Source organism: Leptonychotes weddellii, chromosome 16 (assembly GCF_054177405.1).
Source record: "Leptonychotes weddellii isolate Sample4059 chromosome 16, ASM5417740v2, whole genome shotgun sequence".
In the NCBI taxonomy this organism is placed as follows: domain Eukaryota; kingdom Metazoa; phylum Chordata; class Mammalia; order Carnivora; family Phocidae; genus Leptonychotes; species Leptonychotes weddellii.
The window spans coordinates 50,394,040-50,407,241 of NC_138384.1; the positions used below are offsets into that span (position 1 = coordinate 50,394,040).

Genomic DNA, 13,202 nt, shown 5'->3' on the forward strand with positions numbered 1-13,202 from the left:
ACTTCTTAATCAGGAGCCAGAAAACGTTTTGTGTAAAGGGTCAGACCATAAATATTTTCACCTTTGTGGGCTGTGCAGTTTCTAGTCACTATTCAACTCTGTCAGTGTAGTGGCTAGTATCTAATTAAAGAAACAGCTAGTATTGGCAAGGATGTGGAGAAAAAGGAACACTTGTGCACTGTTGGTAGGAATGTAAACTGGTACAACTGCTGTGGAAAACAGTATGGAGGTTCCTCAAAAACTTAAAAATAGAAATACCACACAGTCCAGTAATTTACTGAGGAAAATGAAAACAGTTTGAAAATATATATGCACCCTTATGTTTATTGCAGCATTATTTCCAATAGCCAAGATATGGAAGCAACCCAAGTGTCCATCAATAGATTCATGGATAAAAAAGATGTGGTGTATATATGCTGGAGTGTTCCTCAGCCATAAAAAAGAATGGGGTCTTGCCATTTGCAACAACATGGATGGATCTAGAGGGTCTTTGGCGTCCACTCTCAGGATGTTCTGCAAAAGGGACTGTCTAGGTCTCAGCTGCCAGAGACAGGCACATACCCGGCAGTGGGAAGGGCCCGGGCCCATCCACACCTCTGCCCACATCCAACTGCCGATTTTCCTCCCCACACCTCCTTTTCCTCCAGCCGAGGTCTCCAGGCCGTTAGTCCGGGACGACTCGGGGGCGGCCCCGGGCACGTGCCGGCTTCTGCGGAGGCCACGGAGGACACCCCCGCGCGATTCGGCTGCACACCCCGGGGCCGTCCCACTACGGTTGGGGACGCCGGGAGTCCACGAGGAGGGACACTCTCCGCGGTAAAAGCGCATACATGGCGTGGCCGGACCCTCCCCCCTCCTCGACTCTCGTGCTGTCCCCGCTCCCGCTTCCGCCGCCTCGGGGAGCCCAACGGACGCCCTCCCGGGCCGCTTCGCTGCCGAAGCGAAGGGCTGTCAGGGCTGGAGCTAGACAACCTTCAGAGGCGGACGGCGGAAGTCCCGCCCCAGCAGCCCTCCCGGAAACGCCCTGTCCTGGGCCCTCACTGGTCAGCCCCGAGACGTCGTCGCAGTGTCTTCTGGGTAGTGTAGTTCCCGCCGCGAGGCCCCGCGCGCTGGCAGGGCTGAGTCCTCTGGGTGCTACCACACAAGCTACAGGAGGGCAGGGTCCGTCGTCGTATCTTCGCCGAGCCGTGAGCTCCCAGTACTGAGACTCTCTGAGACTCGTCCCGACTGTGGGACCGGCTGCCTCTCACGGATATCCGCCCGGGCCGCGCGCTCTCCCGAGCCTCCTCACCGGTCCTCGGCCCCCGCCGCCCCGGCAAGTGGCACCCTGGCCCCGTAGGCATTTTACGCAGGAGTGGGTGGGGACTGAGGCCCAGACTGCGACGGTCAGCCCGAGGTCATCCCTCCATGGGCGGGGCTGGCGTCGGGTCGGCTGACCTGTGGGACCCAGGCCGGGTGTCCGCCTTGCAGTGCGCAGCTCCGGCCCCGGGTCGGCGGGCGGCGGCGGTGAGGAGCGCCCCGGCGCCGGTGAGTCGAGGGTGCCCCCTCGACCCCACTCACTCAGACCCCCGTATCGGGGATGTTGGTATCGTGGGACTTTTACTCCTCCCCGCCGCCTTCAGCTCCCTGCCCTTACCACTTGGGCTTTGGGAGTCGCATCTGGCCCCTAATCCAGCGCTTATGCAGAAGGGTTCCCATTTCTGTCAGTCAACGGGATGTGATATGGACAGTGTTAAAGACACAGAAGCCAGCAAGTGCTTGGTAGTGAGGCTGCGCTGGGAGTGTTCAGGGAACCCCAGATCCCACCTAGGTCTTTTGAGAAGAGAGAGCAGGGGCAGGACTCAGGCCTGGAATGGATCTAGACTTCTGTTCTGAGGGTGCTGGGAGCATTGGAGATTTAGGGCAGGGGAGGGAGGTGATCTGACTCAGGTGTTGGGAGACTCCCTCTGGCTACGGACTGTGGCGGAAAAAGGCACCTGAGAGGCTACTGGTGATGGGTGGCTGCACCAGGGTGGTGGCAATGGAGATGGCAGAGGTGCTGGGACTCTGTATCTGTTATTTCAGTAGGACCAGCCCAATTGCCGGATGTGAGGCAGTGAGAGACACTGACCTATCAAGGAGTAGCCTAGGTGTTTGGACTCAGTGGTTTGATGGATGGAAGATCTACCAACAGTTGTGGAAGTTGGTGGCTAGAGCAGGCTCCAGGGACAAGATCTGGAGGGTGGTTTTGGAGGTTTTAAGTGGGATATATCCAGGAATGGAGGCACCTTGTAGGCACCTGAATGTGCAGCTCTGGAATTCTGCAGGGTCAGGGCTGGAAAGATCCAAAGGGTGGGGCTAGAGAGTGGGCCTAGGAACAATGTGGGATGAAGGACGGTGATGAACGCCCAGACAAGTTGTGGGAAGGGAGGCTGGGGGCCAAGGAGGACCGGGTGCTCGGACTGTGCAGTTGGAAGGTGGTGGCAGGTGTCACTAAGGCACTGTGACGTCTGGGCCTATGTTAGCAGGGAATGAAGAGGGGCAGTGTCAGGGAGCCAAGGCTCCTGATCGGCAGGTGGACCTGGGGTGCAGCCTGTGGCATGGCAGTGATGGATGTAGGGGGTAAATGGGCTTGGGGTTGGGCTGATTCACCTGTTTGCAGGCTGACCAGGCTTTTATATCTGCCCTCTCTGGGGCCTGAGGGTTTTCATTCAGGGTTGCAGAGGCATTCAGTGGTAGATGGAGGTCACCTGGGCGACAGGCAGTGTCCCAGGCCCAGTGGGCTGGACTCTGAGTATGCCTCAGAATGGGAGAGGAGGATCACGGCAAGTGAGAGCACAGCCTGTGCGAAGGCAGAGGTGAAGGAAGTCCAGCATCTCAGAGATCCAATTGCAGTTCTGAGTGGCTGAATATTGAAGCTAGAACAGGGCCAGGTTACCTCCAAAATCCAGAAAGTCCTACCAAATGTTTTTTGGTGGTTGATGGTGTGAGGTGCAATGGCAGTGGGCCATTGGAAGTGCAGGCAGGCTGGAGCAGGATAGGATTGCGGTTGCTGTGCCATGCACTCTCAGGACACCACATGGAGAGTGGCATGTGGGGAAGCCAGGGAGTTGTGAATGGAGTGGACTGGTGAGGTTGTGCTGGAATGGTGTGGGTGCAGAAGTATGAGGATGCTGAGTATGTTATGTGCCTGATAGGTGGGAGGGCCAACTGAAGGGCCTTGGGAGCAGGCATCTGGCCCTAAGGAAGAATGGTGAGTGAGGGTTTAGTTGCATCTGAGAGGTGTGATGTGAGGGACACAGAGAGAATGGGCTGGGAGGAGAAAGGGTGAGGCCTGTGTGCCTGGACCAGAACATAGATGGCACCCATCCTGTTGTTGCTGTGGGATGGATACAGAATCTAATAGTAACATGATGAGAAAGGCATCAATGGCATTGTGATCTTGGTATTCTCTCTGAGGTAGAGTTCTGGAGGGAAAAGGAAGCATCAGGATGTGGTGGTGGTGGTGGGGTGTTGAGCCTGTCAGTGAGAGAGAGGATAGTACCCTTCCGTGTCAAAGGCTTGGATGTGTCCCTTTGGTTGGTTTTTCTGCCCAATCATCAATCCCTAGGATCAGCTGAACCCATCACTGCAGGATCAGGTGACATTTGAGGATGTGGCCGTGTATTTCTCCAAGGAGGAGCGGAGGCTCCTTAACGTAACGCAGAGGCATCTATACCATGATGTGATATAGGAGAACTTTGAGCTCATCGGCTCTCTGGGTAAGTCCCTACACCCTCCCACAGTGTACTGACTACCCTCTGCCTTTTCCCATGGGAAGTTCTGTCTATCCCAAAGCTGGACCGGGGGCTGCTTGCTTCCCAGGTTCCCTATGGTGGGTGCTGTGGGTGCTGTGACTGGGGTGGGCGTACTCTCCCTCTGCTCTTCGAGCAGCCCTGTGAGTAGCCCCCAATAGGTATTACCTCAAGACTTCATAGGGTGGAGTTTGGGGTCCAGGTCTTTCACAGGTATCCAACTGATCCCACCAATCTCAGCCTGTCTCCAGCTTGGTGACCCCGCTGGAGTCATGGCCCCTTTTTGCTACACATGTGCCCTCTTCCTCTGCAAGTCTTTGTGCAGGACCGCCCAAGTCTTGGGCCAAGCTTGATCTTATATACTATTTCCATTTAATGTTAGATTTCTGGCTATGTGGGTCAGACAATACCAGTTCATGATGGGAAGCTCAGGTCACATGTGACCTGGCATCCCCTGGTTAAGCATTCAGTCTTTGCCGAAGGCCCATTAGCAAACTAGAAACTGTTTCTCTAAAGTAGAGTAGTTATCTGCATAAGCTGTAGACTGGCTTCAAAATCCTAGAGGTCTGTGCTGTGATTCTCCTACAGCTGCTTGCCAGGCTCTACACAATGTCCTGATCTGCCACAGACACTTCCAGTATCACTGAGTCTGCTGTATCATAAGGCCCGGGTGCTTGAGCAGCCTGAACCTGCTTCAGAGCCGTCTCTCTTTCTGGTTCCACTTAAAACAGGAAGCCTGATGGCTGACTTGGTAGATGGTCCAAAGCAGTAGATTTAGATGTTGTATAGGTTACCTCCAAAATCCAAAAAGTCCTACCAAATGCTTTTTGGTGGTTGATGGTGCGAGGTGCAACAATTAAATGGATATCTCAACCCACTCAGGCAGTTGAACTCCTGAGAGCTTCACTGAGGTGGCAGGCCCCTGAATTTTTGTAGGTTTTGTATCCCACCCTTTTGTTTGCATATTTCTTTCTTTCTTTTTTTTTTTTTAAGATTTTATTTATTTATTTGACAGAGAGAGACACAGCGAGAGAGGGAACACAAGCAGGGGGAGTGGGAGAGGGAGAAGCAGGCTCCCCGCAGAGCAGGGAGCCCGATGCGGGACTCGATCCCAGGACCGTGGGATCATGACCTGAGCTGAAGGCAGTCGCTCAACCAACTGAGCCACCCAGGCGCCCTGTTTGCATATTTCTTACCAAGGTATCTAAAGTAGTTGCTACTTCTTGCTCATCAGATCCACACAGCATGTCATATTGAAGTGGACCAATGTGATGTTTATGCAATATCAAGACAGAGCAGAACTGATGTCATCCTGAGGCAACAATGTGAACATACACTGTGGTTTGGTTTGAGCAGATAAATGCAAATGGTTTCTGGTGTCGCTTGTAAATTGTATGGAAGAGAAGGCACCAGTCGGTTCCTTGGATGCAAGCCAAGTGCCTGGGTTCTTCCTCTGGAAGAGCAGCTACAGTCAGAGGCACCACATTAAATTTAGGATGGATGGTCCACAGTCGTTCTCCAAGATCCATCTGACTTCTGCTCAGGCCAAACTAGTGAGTTAAATGGCATGTGATGGGTACCACCACCTCTGCTTCTTTCATATCGCTGGTGGTGGCATTAGTCTCTGCAGCTCCTCCAGGGATGCAGTATTGCTTTTGGTTTTCTACCCTGGCAGGGAGTGAAAGCTTCAGGGGCTTGCATTTAGCCCTCCTTAGCATAATGACCTGTACCCCCAAGTATTTCTTTCTGGGCAACGCTGTACTCAATTACTCACTGCCCAAGACCTCTTTAGGCCAAGGCATTCTGGTCGCCTGGACATCCCTGTTGCCTGCTACGGCGGATGTGCCCACCTTGTATTTGGTAACTAAGTGCGGCCACTTGGCCTCTGCTACCCCTGGGATCATCCCCGAGAAAACAGAGGAGCCCATCTCAATGGCAGCATCTCCTACAGTCATAACTGGCTTACAAAAGAGAGCAACCACAGAGATTTTCAATCCTCTCACTAATATATTTCTCAATTATTTTAGTGAAGGGAATGTCTTCTGTGTCTTTTTGTGGAACATAGTTGGAGATGGTGTTGTAATTTTTATTGCTGCTATAACAAATTACTACAAATTTAGCAGTTTAATGCAGCACAAATACACAAAAAACAAATGTTTTATTGTCCCATTCATTACCAATCAGTGCCCTAATTTTCACATGAGAAACGTGGCAAGATTGTGATTTCAAATGATACAAATCAGTCACCTGCACAACTGAGTTTTGTTTGGTTTTTAGCATCATCAGCCCTGCAGCTGTAAGAAATCAGATTCTCGGAGGGAGGTCATGGAATCCATCTATTTCTCAGACTGTGGCTTGAGCTGGTAGTTTAAGAACCTGAATGTATTATGTTCTTTCTGTAAGTGGTCCGGGGCACTCAGGACCCTTGGTCCCACACCACAGTCCTTGCAATTGTCATTACTGCCATAAAAGTGAAGTGCAGGAGCCACTTGGGCTCCCAAGGCACAAGGCAGTAGCTTGTTTAATTGATACCACTGCATGCCCTGGGTTACTGTCATCCTATTTGTCAGGGAGCTCTGCGTTGTGCTCATGTCCCAAACACAACTAAGTCAGTCTTCAAATTCCATTTTTGCAGGCTATCTCCTGGAACCATTCCCAGTACCAGTTCTGTATCAATTTGGGTTCAGTCAGCAGAGAGAAACCGCACAGTGCTTTGAACAGGGAAGATTCAAAATAAAGTATTATTAACATCACCAGGGGATTGGAATGAGTAGAGGGACTGGGTACTGGAGAAGGTGTGAGCGCTCGTGAAAAAGTTGCACAGACAGCAGCAGGCCACTGAGGGAGCACACAGCAAGTGGGAAAAAAACCCTGTTCATCCTGCAGTTTCTTCCCAATGCCCTCTACTAACAAAGGTTAACATCCGGGGTATGTGGGTGGCTCACTCGGTTAGGCGTCTGCCTTCGGCTCAGGTCATGATGCCAGGGTCCTGGGATCGAGTCCCGCATTGGGCTCCCTGCTCTGCGGGAAGCCTGCTTCTCCCTCTCCCACTCGCCCTGCTTGTGTTCCCTCTCTCGCTGTGTCTCTCTCTCTGTCAAATAAATAAATAAAATCTTAAAAAAAAAAAAAGGTTAACATCATGCAGGCTTGCAAAGAAAAATATTTAAAGAATCCATTTGCACAGAGCAGGCAAATGGGTGAATTTGGAGCTGAGAGACAGTCAGGTGATAAGCAGCCCAGTAACTTATGCATAGCTGTCCGACATGGACCTATTCTACACATGACATGAGGCATCCTTCTGTGTCACACTTGAACCAGCTACTGTGCTGCAGTGACTTTTTCACAGGACTGGACACATGCCTCTTCACAGTGCTTTCTGTCACCAGTAGCCAAGGCCCTGCCGAAACCCTTTGCAGAGAAGTGACGGAGACCATAGCTCTCTCCTCCTTCTTCTGCTCCCTCTTTGTGTTCTCATCTCTGTTGAGATCTTTCACATTCTGTCATCTGGCTGGGTCCTAGCCTGCAGGGTCAGCCCTTCCATCCAGAACCGCCTGCCCCAGCTTTACAGAACCTTCCAGCAGTCCCCTGGACTCCTTCCTGAGTATGTTGACATGCACTGGTGATGAAGGTGCCTCCTCCTCCAATCCTAGCATCCAGTTAACTGACATTTCTCTGCTTTCAGGTTGTCTGTGTCAAGTGGAAGATGAGGAGGACCCTCTTGAGCAGGTGAAGAGCTGTAGGGCCCACTCATCAGAACACCCCTTCATGTGTGGGGAGTGCGGCATGGACTTCCAGGCCAGCTTTGGCCTCAGACAGCAACAAGCCGCTCACAGTATGGGGAAGCTACCAAGCAGCACCAGGGAGACCTTCCCTCACAGCTCCAGTCTCAGGCAGCACCCAGGAGTCCACACTGGACAGAAACCCTTCAAGTGCAGCAACTGTGGGAAATCTTTCCTGGAGAGTTCTGCCCTCCTCAACCACCTAAGAACTTATACTGAACTGAGTTCCTACAGATGCTCAACAGGTGGAAATGCCTTCAAGGAGAAATCAATTCTTATTACTCAGATTAAAATTCACACTGGAGGAACGTCCTATATGTGTAAAGAGTATGGGAAGGCCCTCAGCCACCCATCTAAATTGAGCACACATCATAAAGTTCATACTGAAATAAAATGTTACAAGTGCAGTGAATGTGGGAAAACATTCAACCACAAATCCACACTTGTTCAGCACCAGAGAATTCATACAGGGGAAAGGCCTTATAAGTGCAGTGAATGTGGGAAAGACTTCAGCCTCGCATCTACCCTTATTCGGCACCAGAAAGTTCACACTGGGGAAATGCCCTATAAATGCACTGAATGTGGGGAATTCTTTAGCAAAACTCCAACCTCATTTGGCACCAGAGAGCTCACATTGGAGCAAGACCTTATGAATGCATTGAATGTGGGAAAGCCTACAGCAGAATCTGTTGTCTCAGTCAGCACCAGAAGGTTCACGTGAGAGAAAGGCCATACGAGGGCTGCTGGTGTGGGGAAGTCTGCATTGAAATAGCCACGGGTGTTTGGTACCTCCAAGTTCTCAACACATAAAGGCCCATGAGTGCAGTACATGTTGCTCCTTCTCTGCTTCTCATTTAACACCAGGAATTATAGGAAAGCCTTTAGACACAGCCTTAAGCTCGTTCAGTACCAGAAAGATCATGACCCCAAAGGATGTTAAATGCAGTCAGTGTGGGAAATCTTTACCCCAAAGCACCAAACTTGTTCTACATGCAAGCTTCCATACCACAGAATATCCTCTTTAGTCCAACTAATGTGGGAAAGTCTTTTTTTTTGAAGATTTTATTTATTTATTTATTTGAGAGAGAGAGAGAGAGAGTGTGAGAGTGGGGAGGGTCAGAGGGAGAAGCAGATGCCCTGTTGAGCAGGGAGCCGGATGCGGGACTCGATCCTGGGACTCCGGGATCATGACCTGAGCTGAAGGCAGTCGCTCAACCAACTGAGCCACCCAGGTGGTGGGAGAGTCTTCAGCTGCAGCTCCAATCTTATTTCACTCCAGAAAGTTCACACTGAAGGCCTTAGGAGTACAGTAAAGTGCAAAAGCCTCTAGCCATGGCTATCACCTTGTTCAGCCTCATGTCAGAGAGAAGACTGTGAGGGAGCCACTGCCAAAAGTCCAACCTTGTAATAGTTTTCTGTTTCTGTGTAACAAATTACAATTACCAAAACATCCATTTATTATTTCACAGCACTGAGGTCAGAATTCTAGCACAACATGGCTAAGTTCTCTGCTCCTACTAGAATGAAGGTGCTGGCTAGACTGAGTTTTTTTTTTTTTTTTTTTTAAGATTTTATTTATTTGTGAGAGAGAATGAGAGACAGAGAGCATGAGAGAAAGGAGGGTCAGAGGGAGAAGCAGACTCCTTGCTGAGCAGGGAGCCTGATGCGGGACTCGATCCCGGGACTCCAGGATCATGACCTGAGCCGAAGGCAGTCGCTTAACCAACTGAGCCACCCAGGCGCCCCTAGACTGAGTTCTTGTCTGGAGGTTCTGGGGAAAAAAATCTATCCAGTCTCATGGATTACGATGGAAAAATCTTTTTTTTTTTTTTTTTTAAGATGGGTGGGAACCCCAGAGGGTTGCCCTACGATGGAAAAATCTTGGGGTCATCTTAGAATTCTGCCTACTATCCTTTTTTTTTTTTTTTTAAGATTGTATTTATTCATTTGAGAGAGAGACAGAGAGAGAAGGAGGGAGAGAGAGCAAGCATGAGCAGGGGGGAGCCACAGAGGGAGAAGCAGACTTCCCACTGAGCCAGGAGCCCGACATGGAGCTCAATCCCAGCACCCAGAGATCATGATCCAAGCTAAAGGCAGATGCTTAACCATCTGAGCCACTCAGGTGTCCCTGCCTACCATGACTTTAAAAGGGCAAAAAATCTGGACACCTCAGGAAAGGAGATACACAGGTGGCAAATAAGCATAAGAAAATATGCTCAAGATTGTCTGCTATTAGGGAATTGCAAGTTAAAACAATATCATTACATATGTATTAGAATGGCTAAAATCCAAAATACAACAGGAGGAACCAGAAATCTCATTCACTGCTGGGGAGAACGCAAAATGGTACAGCCACTTTGGAAGAGTTTGATAGTTTCTTGCAAAGTTAAATATAGTCCTACCAGGTCATCCAGCAAGGCACACAAATGTTTGTAATTGCTCAGAACAGGAATCAACTCAGATGTTCTTCAATAGGTAAGTGGATAAAGAAACTGTGGCACATCCATACAATGGAATATTATTCAGCAATAAAAAGAACTGAGTTGTCAAGCCACAGAAAGGCATGGAGGAATCTTAAATGCATATTGCTAAGTTAAAAAGTCAGTCTGAAAAAGGCACCCACTGTATAATTCCAGCTTTATGACATTCTGGGAAAGGCAAAACTTAGACACAGTAAAATAGTGGTTGATGGGGACTTGGGGGAGGGAGGGATGAATAGGTGAAGCACAGGGGGTTTTTCATGCAGCAAAACTATTCTGTATGATACTGTAATGACTGACACATGTGACATTATGTATTTGTCAAAACCCATATTAGGTACAACTCTAATGTGAACTATAGACTTTATTTAATAATAATGTATCAATATGGGTTCATCAGTTATAACAAATATACCACACTAAAGATGTTAACAGTAGGGGAAACTGTAGGGAGAGACCAGGAGTATGGGAACTCTGTACTATCAGCTCAATTTCCCATAAACCTAAAACTTAGTGCTCTAAAAATAATGTATATTAATAAAAACTAGAGTAATATTGATAAATAAATGTCAGAAATTTAAAAAATGAGCCAGACTAGAGATAGTCATTGGGAAAATCATGTGATTTTCATGTGTAGTTCATACTGGGCTACTTGGAGTATAGTGGGCCAGTTTTAGGCAGTGTCTATTCAAATTTAAAACATGGCAGGCTCAAGGAGAGTCATACAATGAACTTAAGAGCTGCACTGTTTTGAGGTCAAAGTGTCTAACAATAGGGCACTACTGGAAATAATTAGGGTATCTCCATTAAAAAATGTTGGCACTGAAAATGATTACATTTATAATCAGCAAATATACTAATAAACATTCTTTGATAAGCAGAAAACATCATGTGCTTGTTAAAGAATGGACAGAGTCCCAACTGAGGCTTGCATCTCAGTGACCTGGATGTTCCCACTCTCTCTTCCCTGCTCCTGATGAGCAGGGACTTGGAGTTATTTCCTTGTCCAGTGTCAACCAACCCAAGAAGTACTAAAGGCTGGAAGTATGTGATCCCAGACAATGCTGTGAATCCGCACAAAAAAACAAAAAGCACCAGTAATTATGCATAAGAAAGTATAAATGCTATTTCTTTTTTAAACTTATTATAAAAGCAACTATATAAAACCATATACATAATTGTACTGTTTGACCTATAACAAACAGAAATATACTTGCCATTAGCCGCACAATGGAGGTGGGTGGACATAGCTATCTTGGCTTAAGGAAATGACTACAGAGAGTATCTCAAATTCAATACATGGGTTTATTTATTTGTCCAACCTCATCTAATTTTGCACTTGAAATGAGTGCATTTTGTTATATATGTTATACATTAATAAAGTTGACTAAAAAAGTCCAGTTGGAAAATGGGCAAAAACTTGAGCACATATTTCTCTAAAGCGGATATATGGATAGCAAATATATGCATGAAAACATGTTCAATAGCTATTACTGGTGGGAATGTAAGATGGTGCAGCTACTCTGGAAAACAATTTGGTAGTTTAGCATACACTTACCGTACAACTCTACAATTGCATTCTTGGGCATTTATCACCTCCTTGACACACACAACAATGAAAACTCATGTCCATACAAAAGTGAAAACATGTTCATAGGAAACTGAATACAAATGTTCATGGCAGTGTTATTTGTGATAGCTAACAATGATGATGATAATAGTAATAATAATAATAATGTAGACAGCCCAAATGTCCCTCAATAGGTGAATAGATAAACAAACTGTGGTATATCTACTTAGCAATACAAAGGAGCAAGCTACTGATACACACACCTTGGATGGATCTCAAATGCATTATGCTGAGTGATAAAAGCCCACAGTATAGCCCATCCATGCTATAGGATTTCCTTTATGTGACATTTGTGAAGTGGCACATTCTAGTGATGGAGGACAGATCAGTGGTGGTCAGGATTGGGAGAGGGTATGACCTAAGGGTTAGTTAGAAGTTCCCTTGTGGGCATGTATGTATATCTTATTTTCTCAGATATACTTATGTTGATGAAATTCATTTTTCTTTTTTTTTTTTAAGATTTTATTTATTTATTTGACAGAGAGAGACACCGTGAGAGAGGGAACACAAGCAGAGGCAGAGGGAGAGGGAGAAGCAGGCCCCCTGCCGAGCAGGGAGCCCGATGCGGGGCTCGATCCCAGGACCCTGGGATCATGACCTGAGCCGAAGGCAGGCACTTAACGACTGAGCCACCCAGGCGCCCCGAAATTCATTTTTCTAAAGAACATTTTATAGAATCTAAATTATAAAATTCTGTGTTCATCTGTTATATGGCAGTATGACAACTTTGTAAATAATGGGCAAGTGAAATATTTATTTTTAAACATTTAATATTTCTAGATGTATTGAGTGTCACAGTATAATATAAATGTTTTCATTGTAAATGTGTTAGGATTATTGCATTTTAAAATCAGCATGGCAGAGAAATTGATCATTGATATGCAGGCTCTTGGAGCTGTGCATCATTTATATTAATTTGGTTGTTGAGGAGAAATAGAAAAGATTGTGCATTATCCCATTCTCATAGTATAATAGTACGCCATTGTATAAGTACAAATTGTATATTAAAAAACTTGTACCATGTAAAAAAAAAAAAAAGAAGTTCCCTTGTGGACTGGAACAGCTCTGTATCGGACTGTGGTGATGGTGGTAACATGAATCTACACATGTGATAAAATTTCACAGAACTACAAAAAGAGTATATGTGAAAATTGGTGTAATCTGAATAAGGTCTGTAGTTGAGTTAAAAGTATTGTATTAGTATATTTTCCTGGTTTTGACAATGTACTGTGGTTATGTAGAACATTACCATTGAGGGAAGCTGGATGAAGGGTACATGGGAACTCTTTTTTTTTTTTTTTAAAGATTTTATTTATTTGACAGAGAGAGACACAGCAAGAGAGGGAACACAAGCAGAGGGACGGGGAGAGCTAGAAGCAGGCTTCCCGCTGAACAGGCAGCCTGATGCGGGGCTCGATCCCAGGACCCTGAGATCATGACCTGAGCTGAAGGCAGATGCTTAACGACTGAGCCACCCAGGCGCCCCACATGGGAACTCTTTTGCAACTTCTTTCAAACTACTTAAAAATAAAAAGTATTT

The 13,202-nt window shown here is 47.1% G+C and overlaps 1 non-coding gene across 1 annotated transcript; it reads left to right on the plus strand.

The window, feature by feature from the left end:
* Positions 1 to 1,533: 1,533 nt before the first annotated feature.
* LOC102741039 (uncharacterized) lies at positions 1,534 to 7,959 on the plus strand. The gene is made up of 2 exons (XR_004072503.2): positions 1,534 to 3,740; positions 7,456 to 7,959. It is a non-coding gene; the product is annotated as an uncharacterized LOC102741039 (transcript).
* The last annotated feature ends 5,243 nt before the right edge of the window (positions 7,960 to 13,202 follow it).